We start from the raw sequence: 22,932 nt of genomic DNA on the forward strand, positions 1-22,932 counted from the left end.
CAATGCAGATGCATCCAACAGATGGGAACATTTCAAAAATGCCGTTTATAACACCGCCTTGCCCATATTCGGCAAGAAGACCAACAAGGCAGCAGGCTGGTTTGAACCCCATTCTGAGGAGTTGACACCAGTCATTGAGGAAAAGAGGAGAGCTCTAGCAGCATACAAAGCCTATCCCAGAGCGCAACCTACAGGTCCTCCGAGCTGCTCGCAGCAAAGTCCAGCAAACTGCCAGGAGATGTGCTAATGACTTCTGGCTCCAACTCTGTTCCCAGATATAGATAGCAGCTGACATGGGCAACATCAAGGGGATGTATGACAGTATCAAGCAGGCCCTAGGTACAACACAGAAGAAAACTGCCCCTCTGAAGTCTGCCACAGGTGAGGTCATCCAGGACTGGGCGCAGCAGATGGGACACTGGTTGCAGCACTACTCTGAGCTATATTCCGGAGAAAATGCAGTAACCAAGGAAGCGCTGAACAACATTGAGTGTCTGCCTGTGTTGGAGGAGCTTGACAGTGAACCAACCCTAGAAGGACTTCACGTGGCCCTGGACTCCCTTGCCTTTGGCAAGGCACCTGGAAAAGACAGCATCCCTGCTGAGATCCTAAAGTGCTGCAAAGAGATAATCACCACTAAGCTGTATGAAATCCTCTGCCTCTGCTGGAGAGAAGGTGGAGTACCTCAAGACATGAGGGATGCAAACATCATCACACTGTACAAGAACAAAGGCGACAGGGATGACTGCAATAACTACTGCGGCATCTCTCTTCTTAGCGTTGTAGGAAAGCTGTTTGCCCAAGTTGCACTGAAGAGGCTCCAGATACTTGCAGAGAGCGTCTATCCAGAATTGCAGTGCGGATTCCGAGCCGACAGGTCCACCACCGATATGGTATTCTCCCTTACACAGCTGCAGGAGAAATGCAGAAAACAATGACAACTACTCTTTATAGCCTTCATAGATCTCACGAAGGCTTTCAACCTGGTCAGCAGGGACAGCAAGATTCTCCCCAAGATCGGATGTCCACCCAGGCTCCTCAGCATCATCAGGTCTTTCCATGAGAACATGAAGGGCACTGTAGTCTTTGATGGCTCCACATCAGACCCCTTTGACATCCAAAGTGGAGTGAAGCAGGGCTGTGTTCTTGCACCAACCTTGTTTGGAATTTTCTTCGCTGTCCTGCTGAAGCAGGCCTTTGGAACTGCGACAGACGGCATCTATCTCTGGAACAGATCAGACAGAAAGCTCTTCAACCTCTCCAGACTGAGAGCAAAGTCCAAAGTCCAGTTGAAATGTCTGCGTGACTTCCTCTTTGCCGACAATGCAGCTGTCACCACCCACTCTGCCGAAGATCTCCAGCAGCTCATGAACTGTTTTAGCAAGGCCTGCCAAGACTTTGGACTGACAATCAGCCTGAAGAAAACACAGATCATGGTTCAGGATGTGGACTTACCTCCCTGCATTGCAATCTCTGCGCATGAGCTGGAAGTTGTCCATGACTTTGTGTACCTCGGCTCAGTGATCTCCGACACTTTCTCTGGATACCGAGCTAAACAAACGCATCGGTAAAGCAGCTACCACATTTTTCAGACTCACAAAGAGTCTGGTCCAACAAGAAGCTGACAGAACATACCAAGATCCAGGTCTACAGAGCTTGCGTCCTGAGTACACTTCTGTACTGCAGCGAGTCATGGACTCTTCACTCACAACAGGAGAAGAAGCTTAACGCTTTCCACATGCGCTGCATCCGATGCATCCTCGGTATCCCCTGGCAGGACAAAGTTCCAAGCAACACAGTCTTGGAATGTGCTGGAATCCCTAGCATGTATACACTGCTGAAACAGACGCCTGCGTTGGGTTGGTCATAAATAATAATAATAATAATAATAATAATAATAATACAGGCATTTATATACCGCCTTTCTTGGTCATCAGATTTCTCCTCAGACTTTTAATTCAAGGCGGTTTATATAGACAGGCTGTTCTAAATCCCCGTAGGGATTTTTACAATTGAAAGGTTCTATCTTTCAAGAACCACACAACATTTTGGATGGATCTTTTATGGTCTGTTATCACTTTCTGGCCTCCAGATTCCTCCCACGCAGGCTGACAAGCAGCTCCTTCATCTCTCCAAGAGCAGGTGGAATAACTTGGCTGGGCTTGTCAGCTGCTTCAAGATCTCATCATTCACGGTGCCGGTGGCCTCGAACTGGCGACCTTCGGATGTTATCTTCAGGCAAATGGAGGCTCAACCCTCTAGACCAGACCTCCTGCCCCTGGTCATGTCGTGAGACTGGGTGATGGTCGGATCCCAAAGGATCTCCTCTATGGAGAACTTGTGCAGGGAAAGCGCCCTATGGGTAGATCACAGCTGCGCTACAAGGCTATCTGCAAGAGGGATCTGAAAGCCTTAGGAATGAACCTCAGCAAATGGGGAACATTGGCCTCTGAGCGTTCTGCTTGGAGGCAGGCTGTGCAGCATGGCCTTTCCCAGTTTGAAGAGACACTTTGCCAACCGTCTGAGGCAAAGAGGCAAAGAAGGAAGGCCCATAGCCAGGGAGACAGGCCAGGGACAGACTGCACTTGCTCCCGGTGTGGAAGGGATTGTCACTCCCGAATTGGCCTTTTCAGCCACACTAGACGCTGTTCCAGAACCACCATTCAGAGTGCGATACCCTAGTCTTTCGAGACTGAAGGTTGCCAACGATGAGTATGATATTTTGGTGGTGCTCAGCCAAGATAGTGCTGGACCAGCAAGAACTGGCTGTTCCAACCTCTGGAACCTAACCTCTCGTTTCGTTGGGGACTTCAATGTATATGCGTTTGTGAACCAGTCTTCGGAAAGACTGAGTGCTGTTTAGTTACCACAGTGCAGGTAACATGAAGGTTACCTCAGTGGCAATTTTGTCTCTGATTGCCTGTTCATACATGCAGGTCACAACTGGTGAACATGCCCTTGTCAACCAGACTAGTACATTTCATGAATCAGTTTCCAAATTCATAAGTGAGATCAGGGAAACTGAACTCTGATGATATGGTCCCTCCTTCAGCCATGCGTCTTTCTACTTCAGCAATTCCCGCACTGTATGACAGGGAAGGCACACAGTTGTATTCAACAGGGCTTATTCCCAGTAAACTGTATATAGGGTTGCAGCCTAAATAAATTAATTAGCCCTGTGATCTCCTAGGGATCCACACATAGAAGTTGCGTTTCTGCCTGATTTATGGCATGGTTAGGTCATTTCGGACTCCATTTTAACTAAAGGCTCAGCGATGCTGGCAAAGTCTCCGTTGCAGTCTGTGGGCAGCCAGAGACCATGTAGGGGCAGAGAGGTAAATAAATGTGTTGTTTACTTATTTTATCCTGCTCCCACATCAGCCCCATGAGTCTCCTTGGACCAGATCTTTAGTTGGCACAAGTGTGAGTAGAGGTAAGAAGGCATTTTGGGGCCAAAACTGAATGGAGGATATTGGCGGAGCCATTACTGCTGATATCCCCTTCTGCCTGCCTCGTCATGCCCCTTGGCGGCCCTGAACCCTGCCATGTTTTGCCCACCCTGCCCTCTGCCCACCAGCTTACCTTTAGTGGTGGCGTAGCTGGGTTTGGTGGCAAGCCTCCGGCACCACTATTTGCTGTGGCGGTCCAAGATGGTCACTGTATGGCCATTTACAACGGCAGAACCGTTGTCATAAAGAATCAGACATTGTACTCTTTGAGAGTTCTGTGAAAATAGGTGCATTCTGCCGGACTTGGAGGTGTTTTATTTTAAACATGAGATGAGCTGATGCTAGTGTTCTTGTATTTTCTTTTATGAATGAATGCCCTTGAGATATATAATAGTAGTTTATTGCCGTTTTATTCCAGAAGCACTCTTAGCCACTCTGAGAATTCTTCTGACTGAAACAAAGCTTAAAAATCTAAATCTGAATAAAATAAATAGGGAAGTGATGCCAGAGCTGTGAATAATTCAGATGCGCAATGAATAATTTGAGCCCAGAACAGTGACTTGGGCAGGAACTAGTGGTGCTACTGAAGTTTGTAATCATTTGCCTTGGTTTAAAAGAGGATTCATGGAGAATAAATCTATCAGTAGCTACTTGTCTGATGGCTGTGTACAATCCATCTCTGGGATCGGAGGCAGTGTCTTCTGAATACCAGGGGAGTAAAGGTGGGAGAAGGATATGCCTTCCTCCCACTTTTGGGCTTCCCTGAGGTATATTGTTGGTCACTAGGGGAAGCAGGATGCTGGACTAGATGGGCCTTTGACCTGATTGAGCAGGGCTGTTCACATGAGCACCTGCTCTTGTGCCCCTCTTTTTCTGGTTCCCTTGAAACTGCAGTGCCTGCTTCCCAGGCTCCAGGGACCCTGGGAAACTCAGTTTTCCCAGGTCATCTGATTATGGATCTTAGGATCCCTGAAAGCTATATGTGCCAGTTATAACCTTTTAAGTTCTCAGTGGTTTGGAACCGGGATATCTAAAGGACCAGTCCTGCCCATCCTCTGTGATCAATTGAGAAGGGCTATCGTGAGGGTTGCACTGCCGAATGACGGACATGTGACAGAAACAAGGGAACACAATACCCTGACTGTGCACACTCCTGCCCAGTAGAGTGTGCCTCACCCCTTCCGTGTTTGTTTGTCACTAGTTGTTGAAGGCATTTTTGTTTGAGCAGGGATGCAACCTGCTTGCTGTCTGAGTGGTACTCCTGGGTTCAGATTTGAAGGCCTTAGGGATGGACCTCAACAAGTGGGAAACCCTGGCCTCTGAGCGGCCCGCTTGGAGGCAGGCTGTGCAGCATGGCCTTTCCCAGTTTGAAGAGACACTTTGCCAACAGTCTGAGGCTAAGAGGCAAAGAAGGAAGGCCCATAGCCAGGGAGACAGACCAGGGACAGACTGCACTTGCTCCCGGTGTGGAAGGGATTGTCACTCCCGGATTGGCCTTTTCAGCCACACTAGACGCTGTGCCAGAACCACCTTTCAGAGCGTGATACCATAGTCTTTCGAGACTGAAGGTTGCCAGTACAAAGTGTAGTAGCCAGTAGCGTAGCTAGAGGGGGTGCAAAGCACTACGTTTTGCAGGGAGCCTCCCCTCGGTGTGCAAGCACCCTCTGAAGGGGAGGGGGTGGGGCCGCTTGCAGGCCGCAGGAAGGCTCCCTATAAAACTTGGTGCTTTGCACCCCCTCTAGCTACACTACTGGTGATAGCATATTATTTTGCTGGATTGTGATTGAGCAGGGCTGTTCACATAAGCACTTTTTTTCTGGTTCAGGCAAATTGGGCCAGTGGTTTTGCTTCTTCCAGTTTTTTTTTTTTAAATTGATTTATTTGTTTTATTTTGCCCTGGATTGTTCCTTGGATTTTGTGTTTGTTATTGTATGAGTTGTTCCTAACCCTTCTAAGCTGCCTTAAGCCTTTGTAAGAAATGGAAAGTCAGGCTATAAATATACATAAGAAACAAATAAACAGATTATAGAACTCCTGATGCCTGGAGCATTGTGTTCCTGGGAAGTGGGGGAGCCCATTGGCCCGCTACACCCCCAATGATGTCATCAGAAGTGCAGCGGGGTCTGCATTTTGGAATTGGACTTGGAAAACATGGGTCTGTTTTCCAGTTTTGAAGAAAATTGCTTAGCATGTCAAATGCAGTTTTGAGAGGATTTCACCCATTGCTATGAGAAAGAAGAAGCTGGTGCTGTGGGCGTCTCTGAGGACACAACTATGCCTATTTGGAGCCGAAAATTTACCTCCAAAACAGTGGTTGGGTTAGTAACCCTAATCCATGCCAAATTGGATTTAGGGCATGGTACCCAAACTGTGAGCCATGGCTCCCTGGGGTGCTATGGAAACTAGATAGGGGAGCCACTGAATCCTCATAAAAACCCTCCACCCTATGCAGAGTGTTGGATGGTAACCATAATGGAGAGCCAAAGCCAATGGTCCAGTAGGTCGAGGGAGCCACCAGTGAAAAAAGTTTGGGAACCACTGGTTTAGGGTTATAAACATTCACCGGGCTCACAGGCTTCTCCATCCTCATTTTGTGGAAAGGAAAGAAATTTGCTCCTTTCTTTCCCAGTTTGGAACAAACCAGAATTTGTTGTCGTGGGCGAACCTGGCCAATCCAGTGTTGTTCTAACCGCAGTTCATGAACAAATCAGAATCTCATATTGGAATCTGATCTGAGGTTGATTAGTTTGGCTTGTTCACAAACCGTGGTTAGAGAAACCCAGAATTTGTACACAGTGACAAATGGTGGATTATTTTAAACCTGGAACAGAAGCAGCAAATGTCCTCACCTTGTGCATGAAGTAGATGGAAGAGCATGTGGGTTGCAGACTTGTGCCAGTAATGCTAACCTAAGCTAATCATGGTTTAGCATTTTGTCTGAACCTGGCCAGTGTGTCTCACCTGTCAGAATTTGGAGAATCGTGGTGTACTGCACAGCCTGTCGTACTCTTGGCAGTAGTAACCTTGCATTAATCACCCTGCAGAAGGAAACAATGGATAAAAGCAATCTCATAGAAGTATCAGTTGAGGGAGAGGGAGAGAGTTAGGAGTTGCCTTCGTGTTAGCTGTTGTAATGCCATTATTGTTCCCATCGAGCAGCACTTTCGGATCAATCCTCGTGCCGTTGTGCAACTTAAATCCAATGACAGTTGCACAATAACAGGGTATCAACTGCAGAAGTAAAAGTACAGGCAAATTGTTGCAGGTTGTAATTTCTCTGGCCTCTTTGGGTTCTTTATTTGTTGCTGTGAGCACACAGTGCTGTTATAGTCACTAAGACAGCGATTTTCAATCTTTTTCATCTCATGGCATGCTGCCAAGGCACTGAAATTGTCAAGGCACACCATCAGTTTTTTGACCATTGACAAGGCACACCACTCTGACTGCAGGGACTCACATCTCCCAGTGGTCCTACTAACAAATGATCCTCCCCCAAACTCCCGCAGGACACCTGCAGACCATCCACGGCACACCACTGTGCCATGGTACAGTGGTTGAAAATGGCTGCACTAAGAGCAGGAAAAAAAAAAAAACACAGTGTGACAAAATTGGAACAACTTTGTGTTTATCTGAATATTTTGATGTTTTCTTTATTAATTTTGGTGCGAGGATTTTAAAAAATGCCACTGCATTTGACATAGCATCAATAGTGAAGCCACAGTTGAAAGGAAGGAGACCAAGGTCATGAAATGTGATGGCCCAGTAATTAAGACCAAGGAGTACGGAGCAGAAATTGAGTGAATTCTGCTTGTGCTTTCACAGCAGATGTGATTGCATTTGGTGAGATACGTATTTTACACGAGCTGGTGAAATGTTTTTGGTTTCACATTTGTCCGGTTGCTTTCCAGGTGTTCAGTTCTGTGGAAAGTTCTCAGCAAGCACATCTCGTAGCTTTCTTTAGCTTTTACTACAGAACAGCCTGGGGTATTGAGACTGTGTAACACAGTGGTGGTGCTGAACAAGCAATAAATTAAGGAGAACATGTAAGTGTGTCTTGGCAAGCAAACAAAGGGAGGAGCTGATCGGTATCGGTATTCATCCACTGTCTCTGTGTAGTTTGTGTTGAAAATTAGGTTAGTGGTAGAGCATATTGTTCTGTATTCAGAGGGACCCAGATTCAGTCTGTGGCAGTAGCGTAGCTATTGGTGGCTAAGTATTGCAGGTGCCGCAACGCACCTTGTAATCGGCCTCTCCCATTCGCTGTCAGACTGTGTTGCCGTCACTGGCCAGAATGGCTCCAAAAGCAAGTGGGAGGGGTCGTTTACGTGGCATGCAATACTTATGCCACCCCTCTGTAGCTACGCATCTGATCTGTGGTATTTCCAGTCCGAAGAAGGGTAGGCTAGAAAAGGTGACCAGCCCAAGGGAAGAAAGTCCTATTATGAACTTACCTGGTGTTAAGCACTATGGGAAACATCTTCGAATCCTGTAGTACTTTGCAGGATAATACCCACAGAGCCAAGCAGTGTCCCCCAGCACCATCTTCTGGCCAGGTACGAGTGGCACTCCTGCAAAACTGATCCCTTTACTGCTAAACTGTAGAGTCAGCTCAGAAGCATACCAAAGGCAATGGAGTTGAAGGTGGTGGAGAGTTTTGGGCTCTCTAGGCCACTGCAGTTTTCAGTGGAGATTGTTTGCCTGGGCTGGCCAAGTGAGTTTTGAGTGACCGAATGAGGTGACCTGCCTTGGATGCAGATAGACCCTGCTGGCTTCCAGAGTGCCCTTGAGGACAGCTTGGGAAAATCTTTCCTTGAATGCTTGTTTGTCACACAGTTGTTAAAGGCATCATTTGGCATCCTTCAGTCTCGGAAGACTATGGTATCGCGCTCTGAATGGTGGTTCTGGAATAGAGTGTCCTCTCCAGTGTGCGGAGCCTGGGTAAAGTAGGTATGGAGGATAGGCTGTTACCCATGCAGCAAATCCCCCCTCTCCACGTCGCTGAAATGGTCCAATGGAAAGGCAGAAGCCAATACGGTTGGTTCCATCGGCGTCGCAGGAGTTGCCAGAATGTGACTGTGTTCAGCCATGAACTGCCTCACGGGCTCCAGCTCCGGATTTTGCGTCAAGGTTGAATCCTGAAGCCTTTTCCATAACTGGATGTAGCCACAAGGCAGTGGAGGTTTGGGATCAAAGTTTTCCTTCTCTCAGATGAGCTGCCTTCCCAGGCTAACGAGTCCCATCTACCCAGTGGCTGTTTAGTCGCCTCTTATGACAAGTACAGCCAAACTGAGGGCCTATTCTTATCCCCCAGCCCCAGGGGTTATGTTAAAGGCATACACGGTCAAAAAAAAGATGTATGCCCTTGCACGGTACAGTCTATAAATATAGAAGGCAATATTTTGAGGATCCCCTGCTTTTCAATTGACTTCTGTAGCTGTGCCTTTAACAGTGGCCACAGAATACACTGGTGATACGTGCATCTCATGCTTTCACAAGCTTCAGCTGCTGACTTTTCTTCACATCAAGCTGCAGGGCAAGTGAGAAGAGCAGATCAGGCCAGTTCTTCCCTGATTAGATGACAACACTAGAGTAGGGAGCTGGACTACAATTTGTGAGTAAAATAGGAACTGGTGAACTGTTTGCTCGGTCTGAAAAGAATTTGCACACTTAAAGTGTTAAAGTCAACCGCATGAAAAAGCCTTGAGGGGGATCTCTGGTCATCCTGCTTCCACTCTTGAAGGGTGCAGGCTTTTCTGATAACGGTTTTGGAGCTCTGCCAGCTTTTGCCCTGTCCCCCTTCCTGGACGTGAGGAACTTTTTTGTCCTTGGGATGGGGTGGTATTTGGCAAAGATATGAGCAGATTGGAGAGAGGCTTTTTCAGTTCTCTGTTTTTGTGAGAAATCAATTATAGGATAAAAACTTGAAACTATTACTTTAAACAGAAAAAGCACGACACAAACAGTATCAGATGTCCCGTCTCTTCCATGCCAGTCATACTAATAGGTCATCATAGCACTTTGAAACCAAATCAATATATGGAAAGGGACATAGCTCTTAATAAAGATGGAATGGTGAGCTGCTCTTGCGTCTCCTGTGGCTAGTTCTATTTGTGCCCTGTGCTGGTTTTCTTGATTGACACTATTGAATTACAATGCTGCCTTGCATTTCTTTAGAACAGGGGTCTTCAAACCCAGGCCTGGGGGCCAGATGCGGCCCGCAGCAAGCCTCTCTCCGGCCCGCAGTCAGCCTCTTGTCCCCTGAGAGCCTCTGGCCCACTCGACTGAACATGACCAGAGCTGTTCTCTGATTGCATCTGGAGGTGTCTGAGGGCCGGAGAGGCTGAGTGAATGAGCCCACTCATTCATTTATTTATTCATCTAAGTTCTATCTCTAATTTATTTATTGGAATTTTATATTTAAATTTTTTCTGGCCCTCAGCACTGCGCCAGATATTTCCTGCGGCCCTGTGACCAAAAAGTTTGGAGACCCCTGCTTTAGAACATCTTAGGTGGCTATGGACTGTTATCTTTGCCTGCATATGAGAAAGCACCAAAAGACAGTTCAAATCATGAAGTTTCTGTAACCATCAGCAGTGAAACTGACCTTGCTATGAAGGTAGTGCTGGAAGGGACATGAATTGCCTTTACCAAGTTTCCTGCTTTGCTGATGGAGTTTGTTGTGTGCAATTGTGTATAGGATGACCAGATGTAAAGGAAAGTTTCTTTGAGTGGCAGAGGACATGCTTTGCATGCAGAGGTTCCTAGATTCAATCCCTGATTTCTCCAGAGAGGGCTGGAAATCATTTGCAACTTGCCAGTTAGTGTAGAACAGCAGTATCCAAATCATGGCCTGCTGATTTTCCAGATAATCTGTGTGAGTGTGGTGCGGCGGTGGTGAAGCTTTACCATTCTGCATCACTCTCTCCACTTTTTGCAGCCAGTCTTTGTTGCAACTTTTTTTTCACCCAGAGTACTAAGGTGCTGGCCAACAGTTTAAGCCGGGTACTGGCCAGCAGGTGACTGGTATGTTTTAGAAGAGGCATTTTCCCTTTCACTTTCAAACAGGTGGAGATGCCTCTTCTAAGATGCACCACTCACAAATGAAAAAGCACGTTATTTAATGAAAACTATTGTTTTCCATTGATGAATTAAATAAAACTTAATTGGCAATTAAATAAAATTGCCATCCTGTGCACATTTATGTGTGAGTAATTCTTACTGAATTTAGTAAGACATTTTGAGTACACTGGCATGAGATTGGGTTGCAAGACTTTTTTTTTTTTAAGTGTATGGCTTCTGTAATAAAGAGAAATAGTTTGGTGTTAGTGGGAAGACTGCTCAAATTTGACCAAAGAAACTGGATTCTAATCACCATTCAGCTGTTATGCTCACTGGATGATTTTGGGCCACCTGCTGTCTCTCATCTAATCTATTCTACAGGGGTATTGGAGGTTAAAATGGGACACACACCCCTGAGCTACTTGGAGGAAGAGCAGGATATAAAGGAGATGAAAAGATGAACACTTGCTGAATTTTTCTCCATGGTCCATAGATGTATGTATGTCGAAATGTAGTTACAGGTAAGTAACCCGTTTGCAGTGGCATAGCTAGAGGGGGTGCAAAGCACTAAGTTTTGCAGGGCGCCTCACCACAGTGTGCAAGGTGCCCCACCCCTTCCCCTTTGGAGCCATTCTGGACGATGGGCACAAAATGGACGTGACGCTCCCTGCAAAACTTAGTGCTTTGCACCCCCTTAGCTACACCACTGCATGTTTGTCTTACCCCTTGCATTGGAATTCTCTGCAACACAATAGAAAGTGGTTTTGCAGTAAACGGCTGGCGTTTTGTAAACAGTAAAAGTTCAACCTAACTTCTGAAATAACCTCTTTTTCATTGCATTATGGACTGCGAAGTCTCTTTTCACGTTGGACAGAGGTGGTGGACAGAGGCAAACACTATCAGTGTGTAAACATAGTATTAATGGAAAGAGAAGAAAAGATCTGTTGTGCCTTGAAATGACAGGGCAAATAATTTTTTGCAGGTAAAGGGATGAAATTATCTTCATAGACGAGACAGGTTAACAATTTTCCTAAGTCACAAGGCTAGCATTAGTTATAAAAATAGCATCTTATTTCTCATGCAGCAGTCATTAGTGTGCAGGGGCTACATTTGCTAATGGCATTTGGGGTTAACTCCTTCCCTAGGAAAGTAAGAAAGAACTATGGAGACGGTTCCCAAATTGTAATTACAGTTAAGATTGAAAGTTCTGTGAAAGTGAAATTTCAAGGTGAATCTAGAGGTTTCTGGGAACTTAAAACATGCGCTCTGTCATTACCCACTTCCTGAAGGTCCATTTTAGCAGATCCATCTTCTGTTGTGACAGTCAAAGCAAGAAGTGGAAAGAACAGAATTTGTAATTTAGTAATTTTTTTCTTGCCATAATTTCAATAAGTGTAAAAGAAAGAAAAAGAATGGTTTTTGAAGAGCAGTGAATTTTCAGATGATGTTCAAATAATGTTCCCACAAACCCTGTGATTTGTCAGAAGTTTTCCTGTTGAAATAACTGCCTTATACGGGACTTGCTCAGGCAACTCAACAAACCATGGTTTGCACACCCAGAGAATTGTGATTTCCTCAGAAGCTTAGCGCTCCATGTCTATAGAAAACCGAGACTGAACTATATCGTAGTTGTCATATCACTGTGTAAAGGGTGGCCCTGCAATTCCTTCTCAGCGCATGTAGCAAATGATAGTTCCCAAGATTTTGAGGGGAAAGCCATGATAGTTAACCCATTTCTGTCCAGCCCTCAAGTGTACAGATTTGGTCCCTGTTACGTACATGCAACATTGGGCAGAAATGGCTTAAACTAGTATAATGGCCATTTTCAACCGCTGTGCCGTGGTACACTGGTGTGCCGTGGATGGTTTGCAGGTGTGCTGCAGGAGTCTGGGGAGGGCCATTTATTAGTAGGACTATTGGGGGGTTTGAGCCACCTACCAGGAGCATGGTGTGCCTTGTCAATGGTCAAAATACTGATGGTGTGCCTTGGCAATTTGTGCACCTTGTCAGTGTGCCATGAGATGTAAAAGGTTGAAAATCGCTCTAGTATAACAACCACATATAAATGTAGGTAGGATATTTTAGTGCAAGACATTGAACCTTAGGTGGTTTCCTTCTCGATGGATACCAATGCAGGTTGGGATAGGATGGGGTATTGGGCGGGGGAGAGATTAGGATGATGAATAAGACCTACCCAGGTACTAGGGACCTTATATTAGGTTGATTCTTTTTCTCAGTGACATTTAGTTGTGAGAAATTTTGCCCAGATTGTTGATGAGATGTGTTTGTTCACACATATTATGGTTATGGCATGACGTGGAACAGAATTAGCGTCTGCTGGAACTGACGCCTTGTCTCCTGGGCGAAGATGAACAATATATAACTCTGCGTATCTAGAGTGGCATATTTCTGACTATACGGCAGCTGTCGTGGAGTCTATAAAAGGATATCTCTGGGAGTTTATTTCTCCCAGAGCGTTCTGTGAGAGAGCTGTTGTCGTGCTATCAAATCCCGGTCACAGAACAGACAGGGGCAACAAAAAAAGAAGAGGTAGCCTGCCTTTTTCTGTGGGGGCACCCTCACTTTTCACAAAGTTGTGTTTGTACTCCCAAGTTTTGGGCAAGTGAGTGAGCTGAGGGAAAGTCGGCCCAGCTTTTGAGGAGATGGATGTGAGAAAGTGTGACAAAACCGTCTGATGGGTAATAGTTAGAAATGCCTTGTCACTTTTATAAAGTGCAGTGAGGGAGTAAAATATTAGTAACATGGTTGTGGGTTCCAAGGTCTCTTGGAAGTAAGGTTATTAAACTCCCTAGTTCAGTGGTTTGGTTATTTGGAATGAAAACAAAGGACATAAAGACCAAACACAGCGGGTTCTTTTTTCATGATGTGAACTGGACATAATAATCCCCCCCCCCAGAATTACCAGTGATGAGGACAGGATGGAGTGGATCATGGCAACATCGGCGTCTGCATCCCAAGCCCTGTCTCTGGCCTGACGCCCTGTGAGGGGCTTCAGATCTATACCAGTGAAAGAGCTGGCATAGTTCCGAGGAGTCTCTTCAGCAAATCTAATTAGTTCTTGCTGTCAGTCTTGCCCAGGGCTCTCCAGATTCTGGCCAGTGGGCCGAATCCTGTGCCCTGTCGAATCCTTCCTCTGTGTGAATGGTGCTTACCATTGTGTGTGGGGGGGGGCCTCTCGTTTGCACTGCAGAGTGCCCCGACCTTCATGCTCACTTCACCTTTCCATAGTCTTTCACCCAGCTGGTTTTGTGCTTGGAGTTCCAGACATGCACGGCTGGCCCTGGTGTGAAGGTCAGGGGCACCAAAGCGAGGCCCCTGGGTGGAAAGATAAGCGTCGTCCATGCCGGAAACCAGTTTACCATTGTGCAGCAGTCTCCACTTTGAAGACCACTGATCTTGCCCTTTCCCCCATGCTTTGGGTAGTTTACTCAGGTCTTCTTTTGTTTTCATCCTTACTAACTTGCAGATTTATGTTTGGGCATTCATGTTGATGGGGAAGGTTTCACAAATTCACTCACAAGCATGTTAAAAATAGTTGTGAGACTGCTCTGGGGTTTAAGGAGAAGAGAAAGCATGTAGACAGTGTCACGAGGTCCTGACCAGTTGGTGCCCCGTGCACTGTGAGTTTCTCTCCGATTCAAACTGTCTGTGCTGGGTACACACTTCCAAAACCACTATTTCAGATCTTGTTCAGGGAGAGAAAAATGTGGATACCTCCAAGCTGGCCTGACTGTGTTATGTCTGTTTGGGGTTTTAATCTGTTGGCGTGTGTACAGAGGTGAATGTTTGTGTGAGCGAGAACCTCTTCATCCAAATGCATGGAGAGTGCTCGTGAGGTTTTGTCCAATATAGCCCCAACACTGAAGGGGAAAAAAATAGTGATCAAGTAGCAACAGATGGAGCTATGGACAGGTGCAAAACCAGATAACAGAGGATGTGTGTATTCAGGGACATTTTCATGCCGCAGCCCCCCAAAATGTTTGCAGAAGGGTATTTGACAGAATTTTAGGCTGCAATTGTTAGCTTCCTTGAGCATTTGCTGCAGCATAGGAAAGGTGGTTTATAATTAGATAGATAATAGATAGACAGACAGACAAACCCTATGCACACTTACCTGGGATTAAGTCCTATGCAAAGCAGTGGGGCTTACTTCTGAGTAGATGCACATAGAGAATTATGCAACTTGCACAACTTTCCACAGGTTTCTTTTGTGTTCCTGTGGATTTGTGGCATGCACGCCACACTGCGCGTGGAAGAAAAATGAAGAAAGCTGTGTGACCCTGTGCCTCAATCAAAGGGTGGGTTGGTGAGACTCTCTTTGCCCCGTCTCTTCTTGTCTTTAGTGCTTGCATTTGATCGTTGATCAAATTTGATCAGAAAGGAGAACTCCTTCCTCTGCCTTTAATAGGCTATCTTATATTCACTTCCTTAGCTCATGAGTAGGCCATTACCAGAACAGAGTTGCTGATGAGGAGACTTCCCTCCGGTTGAAAGGAAGGAGCCTGGGGGAGCTCACTGCTTACCAGTAGCGTAGCTAGAGGTGGTGAGCAGCAGCAGCATAGCTAGAAGGGGGCAAAACAGTAAGTACCGCAAGCACCACGACATGCCTTGTAAGCGTCCTCTCCCCCTCACCTTTGGCACCCCCTCCCCCTCAGTGGTGGGAGCAAAACAGAGGTGTACGCTTTTGTGCTGTGGTCAGGCTCCCTGCAAAACTTAGTGCTTTGCACCCCCTTGTGCGACGCCACTGCCCTGCGTTTGCAAGACCAAACTTCATTGCCCGACGTTTGAGTTAGCTTTGGAATAATTAGGTTCTGAGTAATTTTTTCCCCATTTTTTTTGGTCTCTCTCTCTCTCTCTCTCTCTCTCTCTCTTAATCTTGTTTGCAAGAGGAGAGAGAGAGAGAAAAAAAATTAAGAGTCGATGTTGATTATAGAGTCTTTTATGTGAGAAGGCTGGAATGGAATGTAAAGTGTGTCTCCCCTGGCCCCAGCATTCTCTCGGGTGGAGAAATAGCCGCCTCTTAAATAGCCTTTGCTTGGAGCACATCAGCTGAATAATTCAGGACTTTGAAGTAGGTGAATTAGAAAAGATTCTTACAGGACTTGAGGGTCAACAGTTAAAATTTGTGCAACTACAAAACGATTCAGAATATTGAGGCAGAAAGAAAGAGAGAGGTGAGATTGTGTGGTCCAGAAACATGCGGTTAATTTTGCTAATGCATAGTTTCAGGATCTCGCCTCCTTGCCTAATAGTGACCTGAATTCCAATGAACCTGCTGCCTTTTTCTGCATACCGGCACTTGACCTGTATGCAGAAATATGTGTGAACTAAAATTGCCACATTGGTGCTCTTAATTTTTTTATCCCTGCTGAGCAGGGGAATTTAGTTGATGGGATCCAAGAATCTGCTCTGTTGAGATATTTTAAGACTGCTCTCTGATTCTTCCCGCAAGCCAAGCCAGCCTGGTTTCAGTTCACTTTAAGCGTGGGGAGTAGGTTTTTCTTGTTGACTTGATTGATCTGCAAATAGCTTTGATGTTCCCTGACATAATGTTAATAGAGTTTGTGGCACAGAGTCATAAGGAAGGCAAGCGGGGGATATAAAAGCCCTCCTAAAAATAAAGAGCATTGATTTCCTCTCTACCGTGTAAAATGAATGTGAAGTGTACAGAGCAGACAATTAAAGAAGCATCATGAGCCAGACTTGCTTGGGGAACTGATTTGCAATCTCTTCTTGTTCTCATTCCCCCCTCCCCCAATCCAAAAGAGGCTTGGAATTTGCATTATGCTGTGGTCTGTCGAGTTGGTCACTACTGGGAATTCGCCCTTGCTTAATAAGTGACTCCAGTGAAAGAGGGCTATCGTATGTAAAGATCAATACCAGTGCATGATCTCCCCCAGTGTGGAAACTTTGGAGTTGTGTGGGCTTTTGTGACAGGTGGGCAAAAAGTTCCATGTAACATATACACACTGGGAGAAATATCTTAACGTGTTTCGTATATGGCAACTTGCTACTCGACTACAGCAAAACTTCAGTCAAGTCTACCATTATAATGCTGGTTATATGTTGTCTGGGAGCGCTCCTAACTGGGAGACTCCAACCCTCGGTGTCCCCTGTGCAGGTGCAATTGCACCTGGCTGGGCGTTGGTGTGGCTGTGGCAAGCTATGGAAGCTGCTTGGGAACAACCTGAGCAACTTGGCAGTGATGCAAATGGTGACCTGTCGTCATAGTAGTGGAGATGTTAGATCCATTAAGGGCAGATTGGTACCGCTTGATAGTCTTCATATCTGATAATGCAGCACCACCGAGGTCCCAAAGGTGTCAGATTATCGGAAGTCTGCTAGACATTTTCCCCAGACTGTTGTATCATGATGCAACAATTGCACTAAGGAGTGTTGTTTTAAGGGCAGAATGTACAAGGCCCAACAGCCCTTGTAAAATAAGTTTTGCCTTGGAATTGATTGCCTCATGCTCAGTTTTCTTGTTTGTTTGTGCAGCAGTCCATTTTGTACTTCTTCTAGTGGCTCCTGGTCGGCACTCTACTCCCTTCTGAAGCCTGCTCACCGTGATGCTACCTTACCACGTAATGTCTGGAGGAGCATAAATATGTTAATATGGAACTAGACATTACAGACCAGCGTTTCTTAATGTTTGTCCTCCGCTGTACCACTTTGCATGGTCCACCTATTGGAAGTACCGCTGGAAGTAATTGGTGATGACATCATTGCCAATTACTTCTGGCCAGAACATGACAAACACCAGTAAGAGACTTGGGGTGCCCAGGAGGGCTTTTTCAAGCATGGAAAGCCATGCCTTGGAGCTCTGCCTGCAGAGCCAAGCCTCCTGTCACTATTTGTTGTGTCATGTCACCTGGCAGGACAAAGTTCCAAACAACACAGTCCTGGAACGAGCTGGAATCCCTAGCATGTATGCACTGCTGAAACAGAGACGCCTGTGTTGGCTCAGTCATGTGAGAATGGATGATGTCTGGATCCCAAAGGATCTCTTCTATGGAGAACTCATGCAAGGAAAGCGCCCTGCAGGTAGATCACAGCTGCGATACAAGGACATCTGCAAGAGGGATCTGAAGGCCTTAGGAGTGGACCTCAACAAGTGGGAAACCCTGGCCTCTGAGCGGCCCGCTTGGAGGCAGGCTGTGCAGCATGGCCTTTCCCAGTTTGAAGAGACACTTGGCCAACAGTCTGAGGCTAAGAGGCAAAGAAGGAAGGCCCATAGCCAGGGAGACAGACCAGGGACAGACTGCACTTGCTCCCAGTGTGGAAGGGATTGTCACTCCCAAATTGGCCTTTTCAGCCACACTAGACACTGTCCCAGAACCACCATTCAGAGCGCAATACCATAGTCTTTCGGGACTGAAGGTTGCCAACAAGATAGTTACTGGTCTCGCTGCCAGGTGGTAGGAGTCTGGGAGTCTTGCAAGTACCACTGCACACCACCTCAAGTACCACTGGTTGGTACCCTTACCACTGGTTGAGAAACACTGTTGTAGACCATATGGGGTACTGCTGAAAATGAAAAAAGTCATCCCTCTCTTTCATCCCCCCCACCCACTGTGTCATGTCATGATGGTACGTGACTCTGCTGGTTGCAACCAATTGTGTGAACTGGGGACAGGATGTGTATATCATGACTTTGAAGTGTGGAGTCAGTGATGTTACATTTTGGGGGGTGGATGACTGAGATTTTGTGTTTGTCATCTTTGTGCATCCAGTTACACGTGGAGCTCCATCTTCATTTGGCTTCTAATGGTTCAGTGTTTTCTTGAATAGGTTGGGCCTTTTCTTAGGAACTGCCGAGTGCCTTGTGAAGGATAGAAACCAGTTTTAGCTCTTTGCGAAATCCAATAGTTCATGGCAAATCTTTGGTATTTTTTTTGAGATATTTTAAAATATAACTAGAGAACTCACAGAAGTCTCCTTGAGTGATACAAGAGAAGGCAAGAGAATTAATTGAATTAGTTCAGCAGTTGGGAGCTATTATAACTTCAGCCTCTGGAGTGTATGTAAAGGTTTTGTTGGCTTACCAGAGGAGAACGGAGATTGCAGCTGGTTCAAAGGGAAAGGCAATTAATATGGATTCTTAATGGGGCAGGCAGGCCAGAATCCTGTGAATGGGAGAATCCATTCTCAGTCCTGGTTGTTTTGGTTTAATGACATGTGGTGCATTTGGGTGGCATTGTGAAATCAATGAATCGATTTAGGTCTAATTGTTATGGGTCTAATTTACATGAAAGCTGTTCAGTCTCCTACTTGCATGTAAGTCATGTAAAGGATAGCTCCCTGTCCCAAGGAGTTTGCAGTCTGGAATTTGCCAGGGGACAAAGAAAAGAAGGTTTGAGACATGCAAAGGTAACAAAGGATGAATTTGAGCACATGTAGTTTGTGCTACATGGAGACCTATGCCTCCATTTTGCTCCCACCACCTGGAGGGGAAGGAGCTGCTTGCGCGCTGTGGTAAGGCTCCCTGCAAAACTTAGTGCTTTGCACCCCCTCTAGCTACGCCACTGAGCATATGAACACCGAAGTCTAAGGAAAGAGGAAAGTATCATCCGAATACTGGCTTCAACAGAAAAGGGGCCGGGGAAGAAAGTCCTCATAAAATGCATGCAGTAATCATTTAGGCTGTGAAGTTCTCCAGATATTTTAGGATTTGTACTATAATGAAAGGAAGATTTGTGACCTGCTGTGCAGCCATTTAATGTGAGGCAAGGATATTGATCTTATAATAAATTCATTCTGAGGAGATGGTTGTAATAACTGTATAATATTCTTGCACTTGATAAAAAATATTATGTATAAAAGTGCCTGTGATGGGCGATCACACTTGGTAGAAAATCAGATGAAAAGGAGATAGGATGGGAAAGGTGAACCTAAAGTGGAAAACTGCTTATTTGATTTTGATCATGAAAGAAAAGAATAACACCAGCATGAAGTGTAGATTACATGGTTTTTATAGTCAGTGTGATGGTCCTAGGAATGTCCACTGCAGTCATTCTGTAGTCAGCAGAGCCCTGGCCACCCATTCATTATCAGTCAGAGTCAAGTACAATTGAATTAGCATTTAGCTTTGTGTCCAGAAGAGCTTGTATTCAAATAATTTTGTGATTGGAAGAGAAAACTCACACGGTAAGGACCCAATCCTTTTGAATGTTCCAGTACTTATGTAGCCTTGCCAAAGGGTTGTGTGCTGCATCCTGCAGTTGGGGGAGGCGGTTATTCCATTACCTCATCAGCACTGGAAAGTTGGGTAGGACTGGGCCCGGTTATGTTTACCTTCTCAGATATATGAGTCAGGACTGCATACATTCAGCAATTATGCACAAGCCCAGAAGATAAGTAGGATTTGGCCCTGGCAACCAAATTAATCATCATATGACTCTCCACTTTTATTTCAAAGACAAGTCTCTAGCTCAGTGATTGTCAACCTTTTTTGTCTCATGGCGCACTGATAAGGTACTAAAATTATCAAGGTACACCATCAGTTTTTGGACAATTGAAAAGGCACACCATGCTGTTGGTGGGGGGCTCATATCCCTCAATGGTCCTATTAATAAATGAGCCTCCACCAAACTCCTGCGGCACACCTGGGGCCCATTCGTGGCACACCAGTGTGCAGCAACTGTTACCCTGCACATGCCTGATCTCATCTCATCTTGGAAGCTAAGCAGGGTCAGGCCTGGTTAGTACTTGGATGGGAGACCGCCTGGGAATACCGGGTGCTGTAGGCTTATACCATAGTCTTTCGAGACTGAAGGTTGCCAACCATTATTATTAGTGTGCCACAGCACAGTGGTTGAAAATGGCTGCTCTAGCTCCTTGACTGCAAAGGTCAAAGATGCCTTACTGTGTATAGATGGTGACAGCTGGAAATTGTGACTTCTGAAGCTAAAGAAGGACAAAGTAGGATTTCCAGCGATCACTTGGCAGTCCTTTAATGGGCGGTGTCGTTGATGGCATAATTGCATCTGGTTGCAACAGTGGAATTGATAGCTGCAGTTGAAGAAGAGAATGTGAGTGACTAGTCCAAAACCTTCCATTGATTGATTGATTGATTTTTCCTTCCTTCCTTCCTTCCTTCCTTCCTTCCTTCCTTCCTTCCTTCCTTCCTTCCTTCCAGGAGCTCAGGGTGGTACACATAGTTCCTCTGTTCCTTTTCTCCTTACAACAGCCCTGTGAGGTAGGTGAGGCTGAGAGGTAGTGACTGGCCCAAGATCACTCAGGACACTTCATGACTGAGCAGGGATTTGAACCTGGATCTTCCAGGTCTGAGTCCAGTTCCCAAACCACTGCAGGGTATTTCTGACATGCAACCTGATCTGCATAAATATGTCTCTAACTCTACAGGTTAAAGCCTGGTAGCCAATGATGTGCTCATTTTCATTTTTAGGTCATGTCAGGTGCTCGCCAACAGTTCAGAACCCTTTGAGAAATGGCTGTTTGCCATTTAGATGTTCTTATGAATCAGTTAAGTGATACTTATTTTAATGAGAACTTACCATTATTATTTCTAATCAGATTAAGTTACAGACATTGGGAGCTGAGCTTTTTTTCATTTTTTCTTTCATAAAAACTCCTTTTAATTCAAGTTTTTTTCCCCCACATTCTTCCTTAATACTTGCTTAATCTGCATGGGCCAGCGGTTACTTTGCAAGGAATAAGGTATCATGAAAGAGAGAGTTATTCTTCTGTTCTTTTTCCTTTTTCAGAAGAAACCTTCCATTTTCAGAACCAAAGCAATTTGTTCTATCTCACTTTTTTCCCCTTTTTAATTAGATTCCTTTGGCCACTTCGCATCTTGAGCTCAGGAATAGTGAGGACTTTGGCATTCTTGCAATTGCAAAGGCACAGTGCAGTGGAGAGCAGAATGTCTCTTTTGCTTTTTCTCTCTCCCTGTCTCTCTCTTCAGGTACATGAACATGATGAGTACCAGATAGCATCCATCATAAGAACATAAGAACAACCCCACTGGATCAGGCCATAGGCCCCTCTAGTCCTGCTTCCTGTATCTCACAGTGGCCCATCAAATGCCCCAGGGAGCACACCAGATAACAAGAGACCTGCATCCTGGTGCCCTCCCTTGCATCTGACATAGGCCATTTCTAAAATCAGGAGGTTGCACAGACACATCATGGCTTGTAGCCCGTAATGGATTTTTCCTCCAGAAACTTGTCCAATCTCCTTTTAAAGGCATCCAGGCCAGATGCCGTCACCACAACCTGCGGCAAGGAGTTCCACAGAGCAACCACACACTGAGTAAAGAAATATTTTCTTTTGTCTGTCCTAACCCTCCCAACGCTCAATTTTAGTGGATGTCCCCTGGTTCTGGTGTTATGTGAGAGTGTAAAGAGCATCTCCCTATCCACTCTGTCCATCCCCTGCATAATTTTGTATGTCTCAATCATGTCCCCCCTCAGGCGTCTCTTTTCTAGGCTAAAGAGGCCCAAACGCTGTAGCCTTTCCTCATAAGGAAGGTGCCCCAGCCCAGCAATCATCTTAGTTGCCCTCTTTTGCACCTTTTCCATTTCCACTATATCCTTTTTGAGATGCGGAGACCAGAACTGGACACAGTACTCCAGGTGTGACCTCACCATAGATTTGTACAACGACATTATAATATTAGCCGCTCCAGAGACTCAAGGTCAGGCAGATAATGAGGCACAGACACGGCAGTGCTCCACCACCAGATGTCCTTTACTTGAAGATGTATATAATATTTACAGTGCAAAGGCAGCTCAGCAAGCAAACAGCAAAGATAGCACTTTTCTCAGTGCTCAGATCACCAACTCCACCGACGTAGCTTCCCACAGACACTCCACAGAACATCTCCCACACAGCAGCTTGCACAAGCTGCAGTATATATTGGCACTGGCCAATGAGAGGCAGGCTATGATCCGGTGACTGCATGACTCATTATCTGGTGACATGGTATTGCATCATCCCTGCTGTGTCCTGTTGCATCAGCCAAACTCATGATGCACCTGGGCTACACTGCATGTATACAGGCCAAGATATCAGGGCCTAGCCTTACCCTATCCAGCCTGTAAATTCACTATAGGCCTGGGGCATATATCATAACAGTTCTCAATACCTTTTCTAATGATCCCAAGCATAGAATTGACCTTTTTTGCTGCCGCACATTGGGTCGACACTTTCATTGACTTGTCCACCACCTTCCCAAGATCCCTCTCCTGATCTGTCACAGACAGCTCAGAACCCATCAGCCTGTATGTGAAGTTTTGATATTTTGCCCCAGTGTGCATGACTTTACACTTACTTACACTGAATCGCATCTGCCATTTTGCTGCCCATTCTGCCAGTGTGGAGAGCTCTTCTGGAGCTCCTCATAATCACTTTTGGTATCCACCACTTGGAAAAGTTTGGT

At 45.7% G+C, this 22,932-nt stretch overlaps 1 pseudogene; it reads left to right on the forward strand.

The window, feature by feature from the left end:
* Positions 1–20,158: 20,158 nt before the first annotated feature.
* LOC136646631 (5S ribosomal RNA) lies at positions 20,159–20,278 on the forward strand (annotated as a pseudogene).
* Positions 20,279–22,932: the final 2,654 nt, after the last annotated feature.

This window comes from Tiliqua scincoides, chromosome 3 (genome assembly GCF_035046505.1).
Source record: "Tiliqua scincoides isolate rTilSci1 chromosome 3, rTilSci1.hap2, whole genome shotgun sequence".
Classification (NCBI taxonomy): Eukaryota; Metazoa; Chordata; class Lepidosauria; order Squamata; family Scincidae; genus Tiliqua; species Tiliqua scincoides.